This window comes from Sinohyriopsis cumingii, chromosome 1 (genome assembly GCF_028554795.1).
Source record: "Sinohyriopsis cumingii isolate HCF-2022 chromosome 1, ASM2855479v2, whole genome shotgun sequence".
In the NCBI taxonomy this organism is placed as follows: domain Eukaryota; kingdom Metazoa; phylum Mollusca; class Bivalvia; order Unionida; family Unionidae; genus Sinohyriopsis; species Sinohyriopsis cumingii.
This window is the reverse complement of record NC_142961.1, coordinates 173,824,574-173,845,040: the sequence shown is the minus strand read 5'-3', so window position 1 is coordinate 173,845,040 and position 20,467 is coordinate 173,824,574. Positions and strand designations below refer to the sequence as shown.

The following is a 20,467-nucleotide window of genomic DNA, read 5'->3' as shown; positions in this document are numbered from 1 at the left end:
CAAGACAAAACATAGCACATTATAAGCTGAATGAGGTAAAGTATGCTTGTCAGGCAAAAACAAAAATAATTCTGGTTGGCAGACCATCCATGCTTTTCACTGCTAACCCTATAACTTTTTCCCACAGGGAAAAATAAATAAAAGAAAATTAAATTTTTTAAAATTCCCAAATTTGATTTGTGGATCTAACTGAGCAGGCTTAGCCCCAGTACTTAAAGTGCTTGGTACATTATACTGTAGTATCATTTATTCTCCTTGGACTCGATTTTCGTAGTTTTGTATTAAAAAGATGGCATTTTCATGGGTACTTAAATTTGTGGTTTTGCCTGTCAAAGTTTGCATATTAGTAGGTATTTAATTTATGGTTTAATCTCTACAAATATCCAAAATAAAGAATTCAAAAGAATAAAACTTTTCCGACACAAACGGCAGTGACATTAATGTTTAAAACAATTACTACCACATGTATGAGAACAATTCAAAGACCTGGCAAGTTCATCACTTACACCGTGCTTTTGTTCGACCAAGTGAATAACATCAGTCAAAACTGATGCAGCCAACAACACTAAAACAATACTTCCATCTCTATGAGCACAAATAAAAACACCTGTCAAGATTAATCACTTTCAACATGTTTTTGTTTGAGTGCTCAACATCAAAGGAAGCTGACGCAGCCAACAACACTAGGCCAATCTGTTATTATAGTACCTATGAATGAATTCTTACTTAAACCACTGTCCATCAAGTTGGACTATCATTACTTTGTGACAATCATGGCATTAACACAGTGGCTTAAGAGTGTTAAAATTCAACTCAGACCCCTCCATGACTTCCTAAACGTCAGAAGCTGCAAACATGAAGCATTCACTTGCTTACAAGGCAGCTAATGTTTGTGCCTGCCTCATGTACAGACCAACTTCAACCACTAGACTTGACAGTAAATAAAGAACACAAAGAAGAACTAAAGTCACACTTGCACTAGTGGTATGCTAAACAGGTCATGGATGCCATTATGGCAAAAGAAGGTATTACTGGTGACGATCTGTGCGCAGTATCAGTAAACATTGCAACCTCATTAATCAAGCCAATACACGCTGAATAGATAATTGCAGCTCACATGACAATGAGTGAAAGATGGGACCTAATTATCAGTGGTTTTGAGAAAGCTGGATTTGTTTAATTCAGCAGTTTGGGGATTATTTATGAGAGAAGCATTTGTGAGTACCATGAGACTTGATTGACACGATGTTGATACAGTGGCTTTGTCCAAAAATCTGCGAAGTGTGAGCTTTAATACTCTGCTGTAATTAGTGTATATACAGAGTGTTTCATTAATAATAGTGTTTCAAGAAATAGTTATAGTATTTTACAGGATTGTTGTTCTTTTCGATTAAAAATGCATGAATAAAATGAAATGTGCTTTCAGAAGGATTTAAATGTTTCAACTGATTTGAATAAGTATTAAATTTAATTTTCATATGCTGTTATTTTGTATTAATTTTTCTTTCATTTTCAGTATTACTATTGTTTGAATACCTTATGCTTTTTCTTTTTTCTCTCTATCCTTACCTCACATTACCTTGGATAAAATGCCATGTGCAAATTTGGATAATTATTTTGGGGTTAAACAGAAAATTGATGAAGATTTTAATGAGATTCAGAACTCTGCTAAGTGCTAGAACTGATAGTTCGGATGGGACAGTAGCCAAGTGTACAAGAGTGCATGATGCCTGGCTTAATGTTTGGAATAAACACTTTCCTTGGATTTACAAAATTCATTCTGACTAACAAACAAGAGCTATATGCCAGTGGTGTAAAGAAAGTGGAAAATTAAAATCAATGGCAACTACTGGTTCTTCTAATCTGCAAAGTTCCACATTTTCAAGGCATGAGACATCTTGAGACTACCTACTTGCTAGGTAGTAATAAAATCATTGGACTGCATACTGACAGAAGCCTGTACAACTCTACTTCAAGAGTACAGAGATTTCCAGACTTTGCAGTACTAGCTGTGACTGTTGGTGTCACCAGTGACATCCATGGCATGCAAGAGAGGCTTCAGTATGCAGAACAAATTCAAGACCAAGGAAGGTCCAGAATAAAACATGAGACCTTAACACAAATGATGTAAGTCAAAGAAGATGGACCTAGTGTGGAGTAATATGATCCAAGCATCAGAAAAATTTGTGAAATGCGACATAGACAAAAGTGAACTATATTGTACTTAAAGAATATATTTGTACATGATATCAATATTAATAAATCGGTTTTTTTTATACAGAATAATAAATAATTACAAATAAATAAAACTGACAAAGTTTTGTCTGTTTATTCCTGGCATTTCAATGGACATTTAGTCACTTCAACATGTTTCTGGGAAGGGACTGCAACTTTTGCTGGCGGGACTCTGATTTTTACCAAGTTAGAAGTCCTGGATTCCATGTTTTAAAATCCTAGTGAGAACTCTGAGTGTAAACGTGAGCAGGGGACAGCTGAATTATTAATCATTAAACTTGAATTTGAAACATCTTGAACAACAAAATAACAATTAAACAAATGCATCAAAAAATCAAACTACTTACTTTACCATGCTTTTGCCAAAATCATTTTTAGTTGGTCTTTGCTGTTTATCTCAACACTGCCAAAGAATGGCTGATTTTTAATCAAAGGATCAATAAATAGCCAACATGAGCATATCTGAATGCTATATTACTTATAATACCTCAAAAATTACACATCGGGCCTCCAGATTACAAAAATAAAGGGGGCCCCGAGTGGCCGAGTGGTCTAAAGCACTCTTCGTTACGGATCACTGCCATCTCACCTCTGTCTGTGGTGGTTCGAGTCTAAGATTCAGCCAATGTGGGCATGTGAGAAAGCTTGCCAGTAGCTTCTCGTGGGTCGGTGGTTCTTTCCGGGTTCTTCCTCCACCATTAATACTGGCCGCCATGTATAGCCTATCGTGTGCTGAAAAATGGGGTTAAACCCCACAACAACAACAACAACAACAAAAATAAAGTAATGAATTAACATTCTGTCATGCATACATGCTATCCTTAATCCAATTACATTGCATGCATCACTGCACCAGTTGCCACAATTGCTGGAACAGTTCTTATACCCACTAGACTGGTTCTGGATGGCTTATGTACTGCATGTAAATATAAAAAACTGTATTTTAGAATCATATCTATGTTAAAGCCATGTGATCACTAGTTATAGTAACCCAGGCAATCTGTTGGCCATTCATATGTTACTTACTTCACTTTGTACACAGTTTACACCCAATGGAAGCAATGAGCATGATGTGTAAACAACCTTCATAAGGGTAAAAGGTATACATGGGGATAAACATAAAGAATTTACTTGAGATGTCAAAATTTTGGAAAAAGTCAACCGGGTACCCGACAACCCTAATGATCGGTTACCTGGGTACCCCATCAAAGGGAATTTATACTAAATGTGAAACTGAACAGCTTTGTTGTAAGTTCATTCATGCCAACCCAACAAGAGGGCTAAGCATAATTATTACTAACGTAAGTGGCAAAAAAGTGCAGTCTGAGAATAAAAAGAGTGATCTATATATTACATGCCATAATTACAGAAAACCGTATGAAAAAAGTACATTTATTTTCTGCTACTTATCTGGATTTGCAATTACTTAAAATTCTTGTCAAAAAATCCAGGGGTCATGCTACCATGTGAAGTGGGCGACCAAGTTGCCTAAAAAATGTAAACTTTTGCCTTCTTCTCTTAGGAAAGCCAAAACTACTTTGCACTGTGATTTTTTTAGAGGTACTTTGACTAACCATACCTTTTGAGATGCCCCCTTGCCTTGGCCAGGTTGGTTCTAGTGTTGTGTTGTAGCGAAATGTTTTCATCAAGCCATCAGTAGCTATGCCTAGTTTTGATATCAATTACGCTGACAAACAAACTCTTTCAAATTCACAGGCATGTGTTTTGATTGCTGACTGACCATTACCCTTTCCTGAGTAAGTTAGCAACTAGGCCCCTATCATGTATGTATGTTATCCTTTGATGATAAAAACATACAAACTTGGATTTTGAAACTTTAACATGAGTATGTAAATAGCAATTTGTGTTTTAAGAACAGAATCGGTGATCTGGATTTTTTAAAGTGCTTCCTGTACACTGTTTCATCATAAACATAGTTTGAAACTAAGTGAACCAGTAATGGGAAAATAATGGTGGATATCGCTTTGTCTGGGAATAAAGTACCACTTTATTAGATTGTTTTTTTAAATCATCTGGCAAATATATTCAGAGAAAGATAAAATTCCTTGAAAGCAAAGCCTAGGTATTATGTTATTTAAGATTTAACTTTAACATGCAATTATGTAGGTCAGAAACACATGGTACAATGCAATGTTGTGGAAATCGCATGAAGCATTGCAATTTAAGGTTAATTTTGTTTTCTGACTTAACTCGTAATTATGAAAATACGGGAAAAAGCTGCGAAGATTTATTTTAATCTACTTTGCTGAAGCATCCCCTAATTTTAATATAATGAATTTATATGGAGAAAGTTATCTAAATTTACACAAATCTCAAATTATGTGTGCTTCAAAAACGTAACCCTCGCATAAATCGCTATAACAGTGTATATATCATTTCTTACTTCGCGTCCACTTCTCCCTGTTGAGCTCTCACTTCTCCCTGTTCTGTCCAAAAGGAGAAGTCAATTCTCCCGAAAATTAAGCTCTAGCTTGACCACTGCAAATCAGCTAACTCCACGTGGATTAATACGAGAACAGAGACACAAAACAAACTGATAAATTCTTTATACACAACACTGGCTTCAATTAGTCAACATCATATGTTTAACTTTTTGTCCATGTCCTTAATCAACATGTTCTACAAGTTAACAAAATCCCTCTCCTCTAACATTTTTCAGTCATAAACATCCACTAGTCACATCGATCAAGCCCATTTCACTTGATAATATTTGGTGCCATGTTTTTTCAATACAGACTGGTTTCCTACATAAGTGTGTAACTAACTATAATTAATCTGTGATAAAAGGTTTCAAATTCAAGAAACTCATCTGTTTTTGTCAAAACTTGCAAAGTACAGTTACTATAAATAGAATATAAAGAAACTGTTTGAGTACATAGCCAAATGGATGCACGCGCTGATATGATGACATGAGCCTCGAACTGTACTTGTTATTTTGTTGTCTCACTTGCTCCTTTGATCTGAACTCAGAAACATGGTTCAGTTTTGTGGGGGGCTTTAAGCATGAACTGAACAGGTACCTTATAGCTAATTTTATTACCTGGGTAATTATGAACGGGCGAGTACCCAAGTACTCAGATATCTGTTTACACCTTTATAATTTACTAACATTTTATCAGTGTGATAAAAGCTTTCTCAGGCAAATTAGATTTTTTTTACAAGCACGATGGCACCCCATTGGAACAGAGGTTGTGTGATCTAAAATTACAACTTTACAAGTGCCTTGGATATCGAGCTACTAAAATATGTGATCACTGCTACCAATTTTAAAAACAAAAGGCATCAACGATATAAAAATAGCACAAAATTTAGTCATTTAATTCACTGATTTACAAGTTCTAACCTAAATGTCACAAGGGGTCCCAAATACTGTCAACTTGTTGTTGTTTAGAATCAAATGGGATTTTCTTTAGTAATATGTTAGCCATATTTGTACTGGTGTGTCTGTATTTTTAGAAACAGATGTGCATGCACAGAAAATAGCATCACCCCAAGGTAAGAGCAACAAGTGAAGACTATCAAATGAGGACTATATTACTAGGAACTTCATGCTTTATTCTTGCCTTAGGTGATGCTTCTTTCCATAAATGAGTCAGCAATTTTAATTTTAAAAAAGGCCAGAAATCAATAGACATGCCTGGGATTAATACTAAAAAAGTGAGTGTTCTGAAATATTTATTGCCATGGGTGAAAGGAGGAGCAGAGGTCTCGCTAGGACTTTAAAACTAGGAGTCCATCAAAAGTTGCAGTCCCTTCTTTCCTACAGAATCAACACAAACATGAGTGCAACTCTTTTTAGATGGAGAGGTTTTTTGTAATGTAATCACTCACTATAATATAGCTTCATCACAACAGTCCATTGACAGGATTGCAAATTCAAGGTTTATTTATTTATTCTACATCCTTGTAGTAATTTTAGGCAATGGTTAAATAGCATCTGATTTGCTGTCCCCCCCCCCCCCAGTATTTTCACAAATATGTGTCAAGTCAAAAAACAGCTATGACCTTAAAGCGCATCTCGTGAATTCCACAACATAGCACTGTTTTTATGTTTCTCACCTACATAATTTGCATTTTAAAGTTAAATCTTTAATAAAATAATACCATGGCTTTGCCTTCAATGTTTTGTACATTTTTTCTGAAAATATTTGCCCCATGATTTACAAAAACAGACAATCTAATAAAATGGTACATCCCAGACTTAGCGAAGTCTGCCATTATTTCCCATTAGGCCTAATGGTTCACTTACAGTTTCAAACTAATTTTATGATGAAATATTGTACAAGAGGCAGTTAATATATATCCAGATCACAGATTCTAATCTTAAAACACATGTTTATATGTTTTATCATCAAAGGATATCATGCAGGAAATTGATAGTTGCTACCTTACTCGGAAAAGGGTTAATGGTCAATCAGCTATCAAAACATATGCTTGTGAATGGGCAAGAGTTTGTCAGCGTATTTGATATCAAAACTAGGCCTAGCTACTGATGTCTTAATGAATACATTAACCGGGTTAAGGCGAGGGGCATTTTTTTTTTAAAGTATGGTCAGTCAATGTACCTTTTAAATAGCTCTTGTTCGTCCATCAGTGATACTGAATTTTGTCGATCCAAGTAAGGACTTATTCCAAACACTAAGCTAAGCATCACACTTTGTTACACTTAGCTACTGTCCTATCCGAACTATCAATTCTAGCAGCTTTAGCACTCTTCTGAATCTTGTTAGAATCTTCGTAAGTTTGCCATTTAACCCAAAAATACTTATCCAAATTTACGAATGGCATTTTGTCTAAGTCTCAAACATGTCTTGATTCTGAGGTCATGTGCACTACTTATTCCAATACATTCGGAAATGAACACAATAACGAAAGCTGAAGTTGTTTATTTGATGTACTATTATAAATGACCGCATGTACATCTCTGGGTCTTTCTGACTCTGAATTCAATCACTGTAAATAATATAAGTACATTTACCTCACCCGGTCGTTAGTCAAAGCCTTTGAACTAGCCGCCCAGCTATTGCATCATGTTCTTTTTGATGTACTCTTGTAATGGCAACATGTATGTACATCAAGGGGCCTTTCAGTCACTGAATTCTGTCATTGTAAATATCGGCACAGTTAACTGATCAACACATTTTCACACAAAGCAGGTGGCTGAAGCAGGACTGGCAAGCCTTTGAATTCTGCCGCACACCTATTACATGTGTACGGTGGATTCCCACCTCAGTGATTTTCTGCATCCCAGATCAAAAATTGGCGTCCAAATACGCGTAATTAAGCGTTTCCGAGATCTCTGAGGAGCCATTTTACTTACCATCCAAATACTACGGTCAGTTGAAAAAAGTTTATCAATTAATATTGAGCAGCAAATAGTCTTAACTGATCAAAGGGTGAAAGCTTCATTCCAAACTATGCCCAGTATGGTGGATTCCACAACCAGTAATGTCAGGGGAAATAAAGCACAGATCTGCTTGTCGATCTACCCACAGGGGCTCGTTACAAAGAAAATCAAGGGATGGGGGTTCTAACCTGTAATAATATAACACAAGGGAAGACACCGGTCCGCACCCCTCGGCAGTTCCAACACTGCTAGTTTATCCTAATTGCGTCTGCTAATTTCCAACTTAGGCCAGTCGTAATCAAGAATAGTTCAACTTTCAAAACAGCTCGACACACTTCGTTCAGTCTGTGATATAATGGAGAAAATGCAATAACTGTTCGCCGATTTCACCATTAACCGAAAGGTTAGATCGGAACAAACTCGAGTGCGCAATTCCGCGGTCAATGGTGAAATCCAAGACTGTCCAAATTCAAAAATCACGCTGTGAGTAGGGATGATGTCCATACGTCAAGATCGGCGAACAATTATTGCATTTTCTCCATTATATCACAAACTGAACGAAGTGTGTCGAGCTGTTTTGAAAATTGAACTATTCTTGATTACGACTGGCCTAAGTTGGAAATTAGCAGACGCAATTAGGATAAACTAGCAGTGTTGGAACTGCCGAGGGGTGCGGACCAGTGTCTTCCCTTGTGTTATATTATTACATGTTAGAACCCCCATCCCTTGATTTTCTTTGTAACGAGCCCCTGTGGATCTACCCACTAATAATTGGAACCTTTAAACTTGACAACAAAACGACACTAAATGTTTCCTCAGCAACTTTCACCCATCTTGGTATGGAAAAAGGTACTATAATTAAATTTTATCTCTCACAGTGAATGAAAAAAATAAACAAAACAGCTATTTTTACAAAAATATACTTAAAAGGGTGAGGTACATGCAGTGCTGGATTACCCAATAAGCATATGCATAGAGCACCTGCCTAATGGGGCACAATAAAAAATTCAAATTAACTGTTGATGATAAATTGAATGAATTATATATGATCATTTCGATCAGCATGTATAAGTATTTTCATTTTGAATTATGGTATATCCAAGCCTTTTTAGCCTTTAATATAGTTGTTTTGGGTTGTGTTTTTTTAGTTTCACATGGAGGGAGAGGGCACCATAATATTTTCAGTGCTTAGACCCCGGAAGGCCTTAATACGGCACTGGGTACATGTATATAATATTCGGTCACTGGTCGTAAACAATGGCCACAGTAACCATATACTAACCGGGTCAAGAATGTAGAGTGGGTCATAGGTTACACATGAGCTAATTTACCTGCATTACAGTGGAATGACAGGCGACACGCTAGACTGAACACGACAATATACAGTCTACGTCCCCACTCAGTAACCCACCCAATCTACGTTACAGAATAAACACGTTCTCCCAGTACCCACCAAAACCCACCAGAACTAAAGTTTCTTCAGTTTTTCTCCAAATAATATTTTTCCTTTCGACTGGGTATCGGTCTGAACTTGTTTTTGTTTCATCGTTCTGAATAAATGGCACTTGTGACAGGCGGCCGCCATGTTTTCAAAATCTGACCTAAATTTACATCACTAGTACAAAACGATTACACCTAGATGTTACAACTTGTATAGGAGTTTATGGACTACATACCTACCTGTACACAAATCCTGATTAGATGGCCAATATCTAAAAATTAGCCAGTTAAGTCTGGCGGGTGGACAAACAGAATGGCATCACGTTCTCAACCACCGTGGACGAATATCACTGGCAAAAATCCCAATTCTGATCGCGTAAAATCCACCACCTGAATCAGACACCACATGTAAAACAACTAAGGAATACAATGGATTGCCTCCGGAATGATCAAGTGTGTAATGCCCTCAATGAAGATGTCGGAAGTACTTCAATATTCAGCTTTAAAGTATTTCAAGAGCAAAACGGAAGAGAGACTTGACAGCAGGTACGCTCAGTGACCAAAGAACGCATGCGCGCTTAATCCACCTTGCATAGTACTGGTCCTCTTGCTGGTCTCTCCAGGAATGAGAAGTAGCTTGAAAATACCAGGCTAAACACTGACGTCTTGTCAAAGGACGTTTTCCGTGTTTAAGTGGAGATTTGGCAAAGAATATTCTCTATTTTATTTTCTAATGGTTCATTTTTTTATAGGTTTTAACTTTTACCTAAATCTGCACATGGTCTAAAGTGTACTTATTTGTAGCATTAAGATAAAACGCAGGATCAGAATTGAATGAAAAAATGGAGAATTAAACATCATACTGGTCAACAGTTTGCTCCAAATGTTAGTAACCCTCGAAAATGATATACTTGAAATTCATGTAAATTTTATGAAATTGTACGGTGTCGTTTTAAATCCATCACTGACGATACGACATAAAAACTGTTCAAGACAAACAGCCTAAGAAAGCTTTGTTAAAGAAGTCCAACGGTACTGATACAACTGTTTAATAAATCATGCAAATGCAACGAATAAAACGAAGGAAATTAAACTACTCGTCATAGCAGAGTCCTGTGCATCTCATCTGAAGATGAAAGAGCAATTTGTTAACAAAATTAATGGCCCACGTATAAATTGTTGGTTGTTCTCTTCGTCAAATCTTTCCTTTTTAAGTATGCAGAAATAAATATATGATGATTTAGTTGCTTTTAACCTTTATGGAAAGAACAATATGCCTTGGTTTAGAACAAAGTCGTTCTAATAAAATAACACACTCACTCTATGTCCTGTATGTACGATACCCATTCTCGATCTCCAATATCGGCTCACAAGCATAATCCCACAACGGATGATCTCGGACACAATTTCCTAGATATCCGAGACAACATTTTTAGAAAAAAAGACCCGCCAAAAAGTCTTTCAACTGTCAAATTATTTTCATTCTATAAACAGACTGACGAAAGAAAAGTGTTTTACGTTATCGATGAAAGTCCAGACGATGAAAGGCGTATATCACTTGACCTTGACCTTGAGTTATACATTTATTGATTGATTGAATAAACTAGGTTTAATGGTTAATCCGCACATTAATGACTCCGTTCGATTTCTGCTTGGTATCAAAAGTTTTTTTTTTTTTTTTTTTAAATGACTTATGACTTCCTGACCCTAAAACTCGATGGTACTTTCCCCCATATACAAATAATAATCGATGTGCATATATCAGTCGCTAAAAGCAATGTCGGAAAAAAACCACTACATATTACTTAACCAATTGTGTTTTCCTACCCCTAACTGACCGCTCGGGTGGCCTGGTGGTCGCGGGTTCAAACCCCGGCCGAATCATACCAAAGACTTAAAAATGACACTAACAGCTGGCTCGCTAGGCGCTCAGCATTAAGAGGTTAGTATAAGGACTGGTTGGCCTGATGTCAGGATAATGTGACTGGATGGAAGATATTGCTACATGTCTGCAGCATGATGCCCCAGTGCTAGACATCGCTATATACCGTCACACTGCAAACATCGAAACAATGTGACTGACAAACTGTTAAAGCGACGTTAAAAATCCAAATCACCCACACACCTATAACCAGAGGCGGCGTTAGAAGTACGCGGGGCCTAGGGCCGACCATGACCGCGCGGTGCCAGAGTATCGGTATCTCGATTGGTGCATTACCTGCGGCCTGTATCAGCGTTTCCAATTTTCCGGAGAATATAGCTTGACAAACTCATAAAGACAACCGTAGGCCTGAAGCGCGGGGCCCCCTCAAGAGCGGGTCCTGGGGCTCTCGCCCCACTTGCCACCCCCAAACGCCGTTCATGCCTATAACTGACTTAATATTAAAAATCAGTTTTAATATAAACCAAGTGATGTTTGCAATCTTTATTCTACCATACATCATGGGTGCCCACACATCGGAGCAAAGGGGGATGGGGCTCCGGTCCTCTCCCCACCCCCAGTAGATTTCAGTTCTAAACATGTTTTTGCCTAGATCTGAAAAACTTAGCCGACCACAAAATGTTTGCGGGAAAATAATTATGCTGGCTGGAGTTCTGCAATGTAACAATTCTCTTGCATATTTATAACATAAATTTCTACTTATAAATGACCTGCTTATAAATAAATAAATAAATAAATAAATAAATAAATAAATAAATAAATTTATACAAGGTTTCACTTAAGGTTAGAGTTTGTGGCTATACCCACAAACAAGTACAAATTATGCTTATTGTTCAATCCTAAAATTTTACATGAAGTTTCATCCTGGCAAAACAAAAACATGAAATTGGCCTTAAAATATTATGACCTAAAAATCGATATCGTGCAATCTTCTTCGAGACTGGTGAGTATGTAATGAACAGGAACGTGTCTTAGAGTGAGTTTTCTATACAGTTTGAAGGTTGCCATGGCGCCGTAGAAATGTTTAGTCTTAGAGGAAGGACCTCCTGGACTTCCCAAGGTCGGTCGTTTCCTCTGTGTGTGTGTGTGAGAGAGAGAGAGAGAGAGAGAGAGAGAGAGAGAGAGAGAGAGAGATCGTTTAAAAGCCGTACACATGACCACAACTCTCCATACATATGAGGCAAATTCTAATTGTCGCAACATGTTAAGTCGACTCCGACGTATATGGCTCGCCACCATGGTCATACGTTGATACTTTTGAATCAGGTGTACACTTTTTAATTACGTGAACACTGATATGCAAAATCCAGTTCTCTTGGCGGACTCCAGGCATATTATGTGAAAAGATGGAAACAAAAGTCTAGAAATGAACCAGTCTTATTACAACTCAATTGTCGTAAACTAAGTAATAGAAAAGACCGAAAAGAAAAGAGTTTTGTCAAATTCAACTAATAACTTAATTCCCGGGAATACTAAGTGAACATTTTAAAAGAACTCACAGCAATACGAATAGAATCCCAAATAGTCCAAAAAGATATATCACCAATCATAATGGATAAAATTCTAATTAAATTCCTGTGGCGTTCGAATTATGATCCAGCGCTGAAGGTGTCGATGAACCATGTAGTCTTGAATGTACCAATGTACCAGTGTACCGAAGTGTAATGATGTGTTAACAGTCTTCCAAGTAATCACAATAATATGATCCAATATCTCCTTGTATGAATTCTTAGAACACTTTGTATTTCGGGTGAATAATAATTTGAATAAATATTTTCATACAAATAATATACTGAACTCAACAATAAGTCTGAATCTGCCTAAAGCAAGGATGAACAACTTTTCCAAGTAAGAACCAATTTTAAATGTCGTTTGAATCACATGAACCGGCGACGACTAGGCCACCGGAGTGGTCAGTTAGGGGTAGGAAAACAAAATTGGTTAAGTAATATGTAGTGGTGAGTAGTATATGGGGTCACCCTAGCGTCAAGTGGACTTACCATGCAAAAACAGTCGATTCACTCTGGCGTCAAGGGGAATTTAACATGGGAAATTTTAACATGGATGGAACTGTAGAGCGTCAAGGGGAATTGAACATGGAAATTGAACAGGACCGGTACTTTAACGTCAATGGGACTTTAACGTTAAAATATGGGGTTTGCACTTTGTCGTAAATGGAAATTGAACATGGGAATGTCACCTGGATGTCAATGGAAATTGAACTTTGGGTGACGTCATGAGGTTTATAGGGTCAAAACATTTTATAGGGATTTTAATGTATTTGTAAGGACAAAGGGTAGATAGGGACAAACATACAAATACACATTTAAACACACAGAAAAGACGACAGAAATGTTCTAAAACAAACCTCACAGAGAGAATAGAGGCTCAAAAAAGAAAAGTCTATTGTATGGGTTCAAACCATTTATTCAAGTATATACATGGGCTCTCTGGCCTGTGCTTTGGTCTAAGCACTATCCATTTAATACATAAACATTTCTACATCAAACAAACCTATTTACTAGTTATTTAGTTCTTGGCTCTAGTAAACCTGTTTACATTTAATGTTCATTTATAAGAAAAAGCTAACACAAAACAAGTAACATGCAATCAAATAGGACAAAGTTCATGTTTCTCTCTCTCTATTCGTCTCACACGTTGTTAAAAATCTGGTCAGCTAGCACTTGTGTCCCAGCGTAGATATTTCCCATCACTTAATCCGTTTCATTCATAAATCGGCTGTTATATCCATCGTGCTAGCTACACTTATCAGTAAGCAGATCAAGTGCAGTCATCGTCTTCTTCCCATGGAGGTACAATGTATACCATATGAATGGTTACTTTTCCTTCGTTGATGTCAAATTTTCCTCTCATCGACTGCACGTCTTCAATAGCCCTAAAAAGTTTGGATGAAATTATTTCTGCAGGTGTGCTAAATCCGAGACATACAGGTGAGTTCAAACTGTCGCGATACATAGATAGGCTCAAACGACCTCGATCTTTGACTTGACAATGACATTTGAGTTCCTCTAACAGTGAGTCAAGTAGGTCCGTAATGAAACCTGCTACTTCCTCGGCTGAAATGTCAGACGAGAAGTCTCTAAATTTCACCGTGTAGGTGTAAGTTGTCGTTCTAAATTTTCTTGAGGTCGCTGTCTGAGTCATTTGGATGCTAAAATACTCCTGTAGGTCTACTGAATCCTTTCCCTTCTTGGACGCACTTTGCTGTGACGGTATGATAGTGAAAGAGGTCAGTGATGTTTGTTCCTTCTCTTTTTTCATCTGCGTAGAGTGATTCATCTTTCTCGTTGCTTGTCCTCGCAATGAAGTGTCGTTCTTGGAAGTCGTCCCTTTTTATACTGGGTGATATCAGTATGTCCATAAGGTAAAGTTTTGTGGTCTGGAAGTTTCACTAGCTGCACGTAGTTTGTCATGGCGTTAGTACATAAATAACTAAGATGTGTTACTGCATTGGTGATGTGATAGTGAGGCAAAGAATCACACCCGAGTTTCTCGTTGGACTTGAGTCTTACGCTCTATACTTGCTGTTTGAAGGGATTCATTTTTTCTCAATTGGTCTTAGTAGCGACAATGAACTGTTGGTCTTGGACGTTGTCCTTTTTTATATGCTGACCAATATTGATGTGACCGTACGGCAAAGTAAAGTGGTTGGGAAGTCGCACTCGCTTCTGGTACACGATTTGATAGACTTTTTCCAAGGGTCGACTGACGATGTGGTGAGTGGGTAAACGTACAATCTTGTTCGGCTGGTAGGTGGTCACTTTAAAGTTTGCATCCTCTCCAGACTGCAAGGCTTCTTTCAATACGCCAAAGTTGACCACACGACTGGTACGATAATTCAGAGTCAATCCTTTCACTTTACACTCTGTGTGCACTTCTCCTTGTGGGTCCCGGTATTCATAGCCGTAATTTTTAGGACCGCCACTCGCGAAACTTAGAATCTTGTCGTCAGGATGTTCGTCTGTCCAGGCTCCTAAACGGTCTCCTTCGATGTTAGGGTGTTGCTGACCCGGTCGATCGATGTAGATGCAACTGTCCGTGTCAAAGTACAGGACGCGATCCCCTAACAGTTCTAAAGCTTCGTACAATTTTAAGCGAGCATGAGCTGTCACGTAAGCCGCAATGATGACATTTCCAAAAGGGTCGTCTTGTACAAAGTCCAGATCTTCTTCGTAATTGACCAAGATTAAATTCTCTCGAACGACGTCCACGTGTTTCATGCATTTGGTTTTGTCGTGAATCATCTGGAAGTAGCGGGAAGGTTCTGTCAAATATTCCGTCTTGGGTAAACACAGTCGTTGTGCCATTTTACCCCACAAGCAATTTAACATCACTTTGGCAAACGATCGCCTGCCTTCGTTTTTCTCGATGTGGTCTAAAGTGATGCCTTCTTGTTCCCGGTATTTCTCTTTGAATTTTATTTGGTCTTCGGGAGTGTGACACCAGGAAGGATAGCCGCTGGCTTCTTGCTTCAGTTTCAAAAAGGCATCCACGTAGTCTGCGAAAATGCCTTTCTGAGTAGGGTCACCCTTGTGGTATTGTTGTGTCTTGGGAAAGTGGCAAATTTCGTACACTTCTAACAGTTGGTATCCCATGTCCATAGCTTTGAACAATTCTACGCTGACCCAGGTTCCCGTCAAGGCCCGTTCTTCCTGGGTGTGCTGACAAGGCTGATCTTGGTTGCACGTTTCGGCACAAGTACGGCACAAGGGAAACATCAGTTTGCCTTGACAATGGTGAGGTAAGACGGGATGGTATAGGTTCGTGGGAGGCAAAACTTTGCACTTGATCAAGCCTTCGTATTGTCGAATGTTGACCAGGTCGATGTGTTCCGTCAGCAATCGCGGGTGCCCTGTAGGAAAGTGACAATATTTGCACACGTAGGGATACAGCGAACACACATCCAAGTATTTGATTTCTTCTCCTTTCTCTTCGTCGGCTTGGTACAGCAAACAGGTGGCATTGGTCCTTCCTCCGTACAAACTATCCCTCGGGTTCAGGGGGTCCATCAGCTTGTAACTTTCCACGACACGTTTAAACTCGGTTTCGATTTTCAAACGGTGATCGTATTCGTGTTCCCACATTTCCACCACTTGGTATCCTTGCTGTTCTAACTTCAAGCGTCGCTGACAAGTGTCCTGGTACAGGTCTTCCATGGTCCGTTGTAAAAACTGATTTTTAGTGTCACGGTCAGGGTAGCAGACGGGACATCCGTGAAATAAGCAACCGTTAAACTCATACAAGATCTTGGGGTTTTTTAAGTCCCAGCCATCGACCGAATACGTTCCGATGGTCCTTTCGCCTCCTCCGTTGCGGGCATGCTGAATCCATTTGCCTTCCTTGTCGCACAAGTAATGTAACCAGCGTAGGGCTTTGACCGAGTATTGACGCTTGACATAGTTGGTCGTTTGAGGACTGATGGCAGCCACGGTCTTTTGAGGCATGAATCGTTGGCGGTACACTAAGGAACAGTTCTCGAAATTTTCCAAAGCAACGTCGTAAAATGTCCACGTCGGAACGACAATACTTTAACATTTCTTCCTGAAAGTCGAAGGGGTCAGAGGCATGAGCCTGGTACCAAGCGTAGAAATCTTCTCGTTGTTCGGTACGCATGTTGTCGGGGTCGTAATAGTGAGCCTCAGGCAAATGGGGTAGAACGGCATGTTGATTGGCTTCCGTATTGAAAAAGTGTGGAAAGTACCCTTTAGCCATTTCTGTCATTCCAAACGTTTTAGGCATTCGACTCAAAGGCATGGCCAAGTAACTCATCGAATCTTTAAACTGCACTTGTCCCACTCGCATGAAAATGATTTTGGCTCCGTTCAAAGTCACTTTAGGACGTTCGGTGCCATGTTCCGTATAGTACCTCAAAAGAAACTGTCCATCGTATCCGGAGAAATTGTGAGCCATCACTGTGGCATGGCGATGACAATCTCGGTAACGTTCGATGTCCTCTTTGCTCCATGTCTTGTCGATGGGGTCTAAGACCCATTTGGCAAAATCGTCTAGCGTCTTTGGTCCTCGAAAGATTTTTTCACGCCCTCCAGGAATTTTGCTGCAGTGAGGGCAATAACTGAAGATAGGTTCTTGAATACACTTCTCGCACGCTCGATGAGCCACGCAGAAATTAGGAATGTGAATGCCAGTCTCTTGCATGCATTCGAAATCGAAAAAGATGAAATTGCCTTTCTTCTTGTGACCGTCCTCTTCCTCTGGTGGGGGTTGGTATTTTTGCACGTAACATTCGTGTTCCAAGTCCACGATGTGGTGACAAATGTGACATTTTTTCTTTCCTGAACATACGTGTGCCTTGACACTATTGGTACGTATGCCTTGTCCACACGCGGGGCACAATCTCAGCAGTTGACAAGCGCATTTCTTCTGTGAACCTTGCGTCTTCAAATGTTGTTGGTAACAGGTAGGGCTGACAAACGTGCGCAGACAAGTTGAACAAGGCACTGGTTCTTCGCTCAGACAGGGTTGAGAGGCCAAACATCCTGAGCATTTCCATCCACAATGTTTGTGTTGCTCTCGATTATTATAACCATAGTCACATTTCTCACAATAATAAACATATCCCAGGAATCCAGTGATACTGGTAATGGTATCGAAATGTTCATCGTGATGATAAAGGTGAATGTATTTTCCGTCCTTAAAATCTTGGCCTCGAAACAACAGAGGCCCGCGCATTTCTTGAGGGTGCACTTTCAAGGTGTAGCGTGAAGCTAGGGCATCTTGCAATTTTTGCATCTCAGGAATGCCACAGGGTGTGTCTTTGGACAGTCCGGCTTGTTGTAACAGGAGTTCTGCTTCATTTCGTTGTTTGGCTCGGTCGGATTGTTGAATAGTTTTCCAGGTTCTTTTCCATTCTACCGTGTCGTTCTTGTTGGCATAGGTTCGTCCCACCACGATGGCACGGGCTAAACACATCTGGTCATGAGGGTTGTTAATTCGGACGAGACTTGTTTTGGTGTTGCGAAGGTCGTCCACCAATAAGACCTTTTTGCGTCCTGTCCCTTGAGGAAGAGAGACGTGAGCCATTTTCAGTGTGGCTTTACCATCGGTGATGTCAAACTTGTCATTGGATTGTTGCACCTGTTGTATCTTGTCCATGACTTTGGAAGGGGTCAGTTCTGCGGGTCTGCTAAACTCGATCCAAACAGGGGATTTCAAGCTGTCGTGTTGTATCGATAGTGTCAAGCGATCGTCTTCTTTGGGTTGACATTGTCGCTTGAGTGTGGTGAGCAAAGAATCCCACATCTCGGTGATGAACCCTTCTGCTTTCTCCAACGGTACGTCGGACTTGAAATCTTTAAACTTCACCGTGTAGGTGTAAGCCGTGGTTCTAAATTTTCTAGAGGAGCGCTTTTCCGTCTCTCGAATGTGATAGTACTTTTCAGGGTTGACTGGTGAACTTTGGTTTGGAGTAGACTCTCTCTGTCTGGTCGCAGACGTGGAAGGTGTTGGTTCAGGTTCGCTCATGTCTTCTATTTGAGCGAACACTTCTTTTCGTGTGTGAGGCGATACGTCACTTCGCTGCCTCTTACGTTCTTCTTCTTCTCTCTCACTGAAATCGTGCGATCGTTTCATCTCGATTGCTGATTCAGAAATGATTTAACCAAGTTCATTCTTTCCATATATACCCTCTCTACCTCTCGTTGTGACAATGACTTGGTATATTTCACAAGGCAAGTGAAAGCCAAGCATATAGGAACCCAACGACAGCGTTGCGTCTTAAACACCTCATGCATCTTGACGACCCTTCGATTCAAACCCTACCACGAAAGAAAATAGTTGCAAGAAAAATAAAACAGACAGTTGGTGTCTTCAAGAGAGCTAGAGACGGCACTGTGTCGCTGGGACACGTGCGTACGTACTCCAGAAAACTACGCTACTCGACAACGTGAGTGTGCTTGTCAAAATGTTTGAATAAGATTAAAAATGTTTGTCAGTTTCAAAACGCGAACCAGTACTGTGTCCGTTTAATATTTGATGTGGCAAGAAGAAATGGTACAATACGCAACAAAGGGTTTGTACGTTTACACTCCAATCTGTCTGTACTGCAATGGTAACAGCGCTCTTGCGTTGGCATTATTTTGCCACACTACCTTTTAAATAAAACAATGCATCACTCATCATAAACGATTTCATTGGCTATACTTATTTTCTTACCGCTTTCGCTTCGAATTGGCTTCAGTACCTTTTCGCACAGCGACAAGATCGGACGTGTTTTTTTATTCTGCGTCTGGTCGCTACACTACTTGCCCTGAATTTACAACCAAACAATGTGTTACACATTGTAATTGACTTCATTGGCTAACCGATATTTTACACTTCTGTCTCTGTTGATGTGAGTGTGCTTGTCAAAATGTTTGAGTAAGATTAAAAATGTTTGTTAGTTTCAAAACGCGAACCAGTACTGTGGCCGTTTAATATTTGATGTGGCAAGAAGAAATGGTACAATACGCAACAAAGGGTTTGTATGTTTACACTCCAATCTGTCTGTACTGCAATGGTAACAGCGCTCTTGCGTTGGCATTATTTTGCCACACTACCTTAAAAAAAAACCCAATGCATCACTCATCATAAACGATTTCATTGGCTAAACTTATTTTCTTACCGCTTTCGCTTCGAATTGACTTCAGTACCTTTCTGCACAGCGACAAGATCGGACGTGTTTTTTTTTATTCTGCGGCTGGTCGCTACACTACTGTCAACAAGCCCTAAATTTACAACCAAACAATGTGTTACACATTGTAAGTGACTTCATTGGCTAACCGATATTTTACAATTCTGTCTCTATTGATGTGAGTGTGCTTGTCAAAATGTTTGAGTAAGATTAAAAATGTTTGTCAGTTTCAAAACGCGAACCAGTACTGTGGCCGTTTAATATTTGACGTGGCAAGAAGAAATGGTACAATACGCAACAAAGGGTTTGTACGTTTACACTCCAATCTGTCTGCACTGCAATGGTAACAGCACACTTGCGTTGGTATTATTTTGCCACACTACCTTTAATAAAACCCCAATGCATCACTCATCATAAACGATTTCATTGGCTATACTTATTTTCTTACCGCTTTCGCTTCGAATTGACTTCAGTACCTTTTCGCACAGCGACAAGATCGGACGTGTTTTTTTATTCTGCGGCTGGTCGCTACTCTACTTGCCCTGAATTTACAACCAAACAATGTGTTACACATTGTAAGTGACTTCATTGGTCAGTCGATATTTTCCACCGCCTTAGCTTCAAATTGGTTTCACTTGTTATTCGCACCGTGAGATGATCAGACACGTTTTTCTGTACCTGACCATTAGTCACTTCACAAACAATAAAACTAAAACACAAATGATCACGCCATGAGCGGCTCATGGAAATTATGTTAGTCATGTTACGAAATATAGCACGACTTGTTTGGATGTACTTTTCTGTGGTCACTCTTGAATTACATGCGTCTTCA

At 39.3% G+C, this 20,467-nt stretch overlaps 1 protein-coding gene across 5 annotated transcripts in view; it reads right to left on the bottom strand.

The window, feature by feature from the left end:
* Positions 1 to 9,617, bottom strand: part of LOC149808403 (protein numb-like) — an 84,528-nt gene extending 74,911 nt beyond the window's left edge. For 4 of the 5 annotated variants that reach the window (XM_089976716.1, XM_089976745.1, XM_089976735.1 and 1 more), the window contains exon 1: positions 9,284 to 9,617. The gene's annotated coding sequence lies outside the window, so the exon portion shown is untranslated. Of the gene's footprint in view, positions 1 to 9,279 lie in introns of all 5 variants that reach the window. The other variant, XM_089976724.1, reaches the window with a different exon arrangement.
* Between the last annotated feature and the right edge of the window lie 10,850 nt (positions 9,618 to 20,467).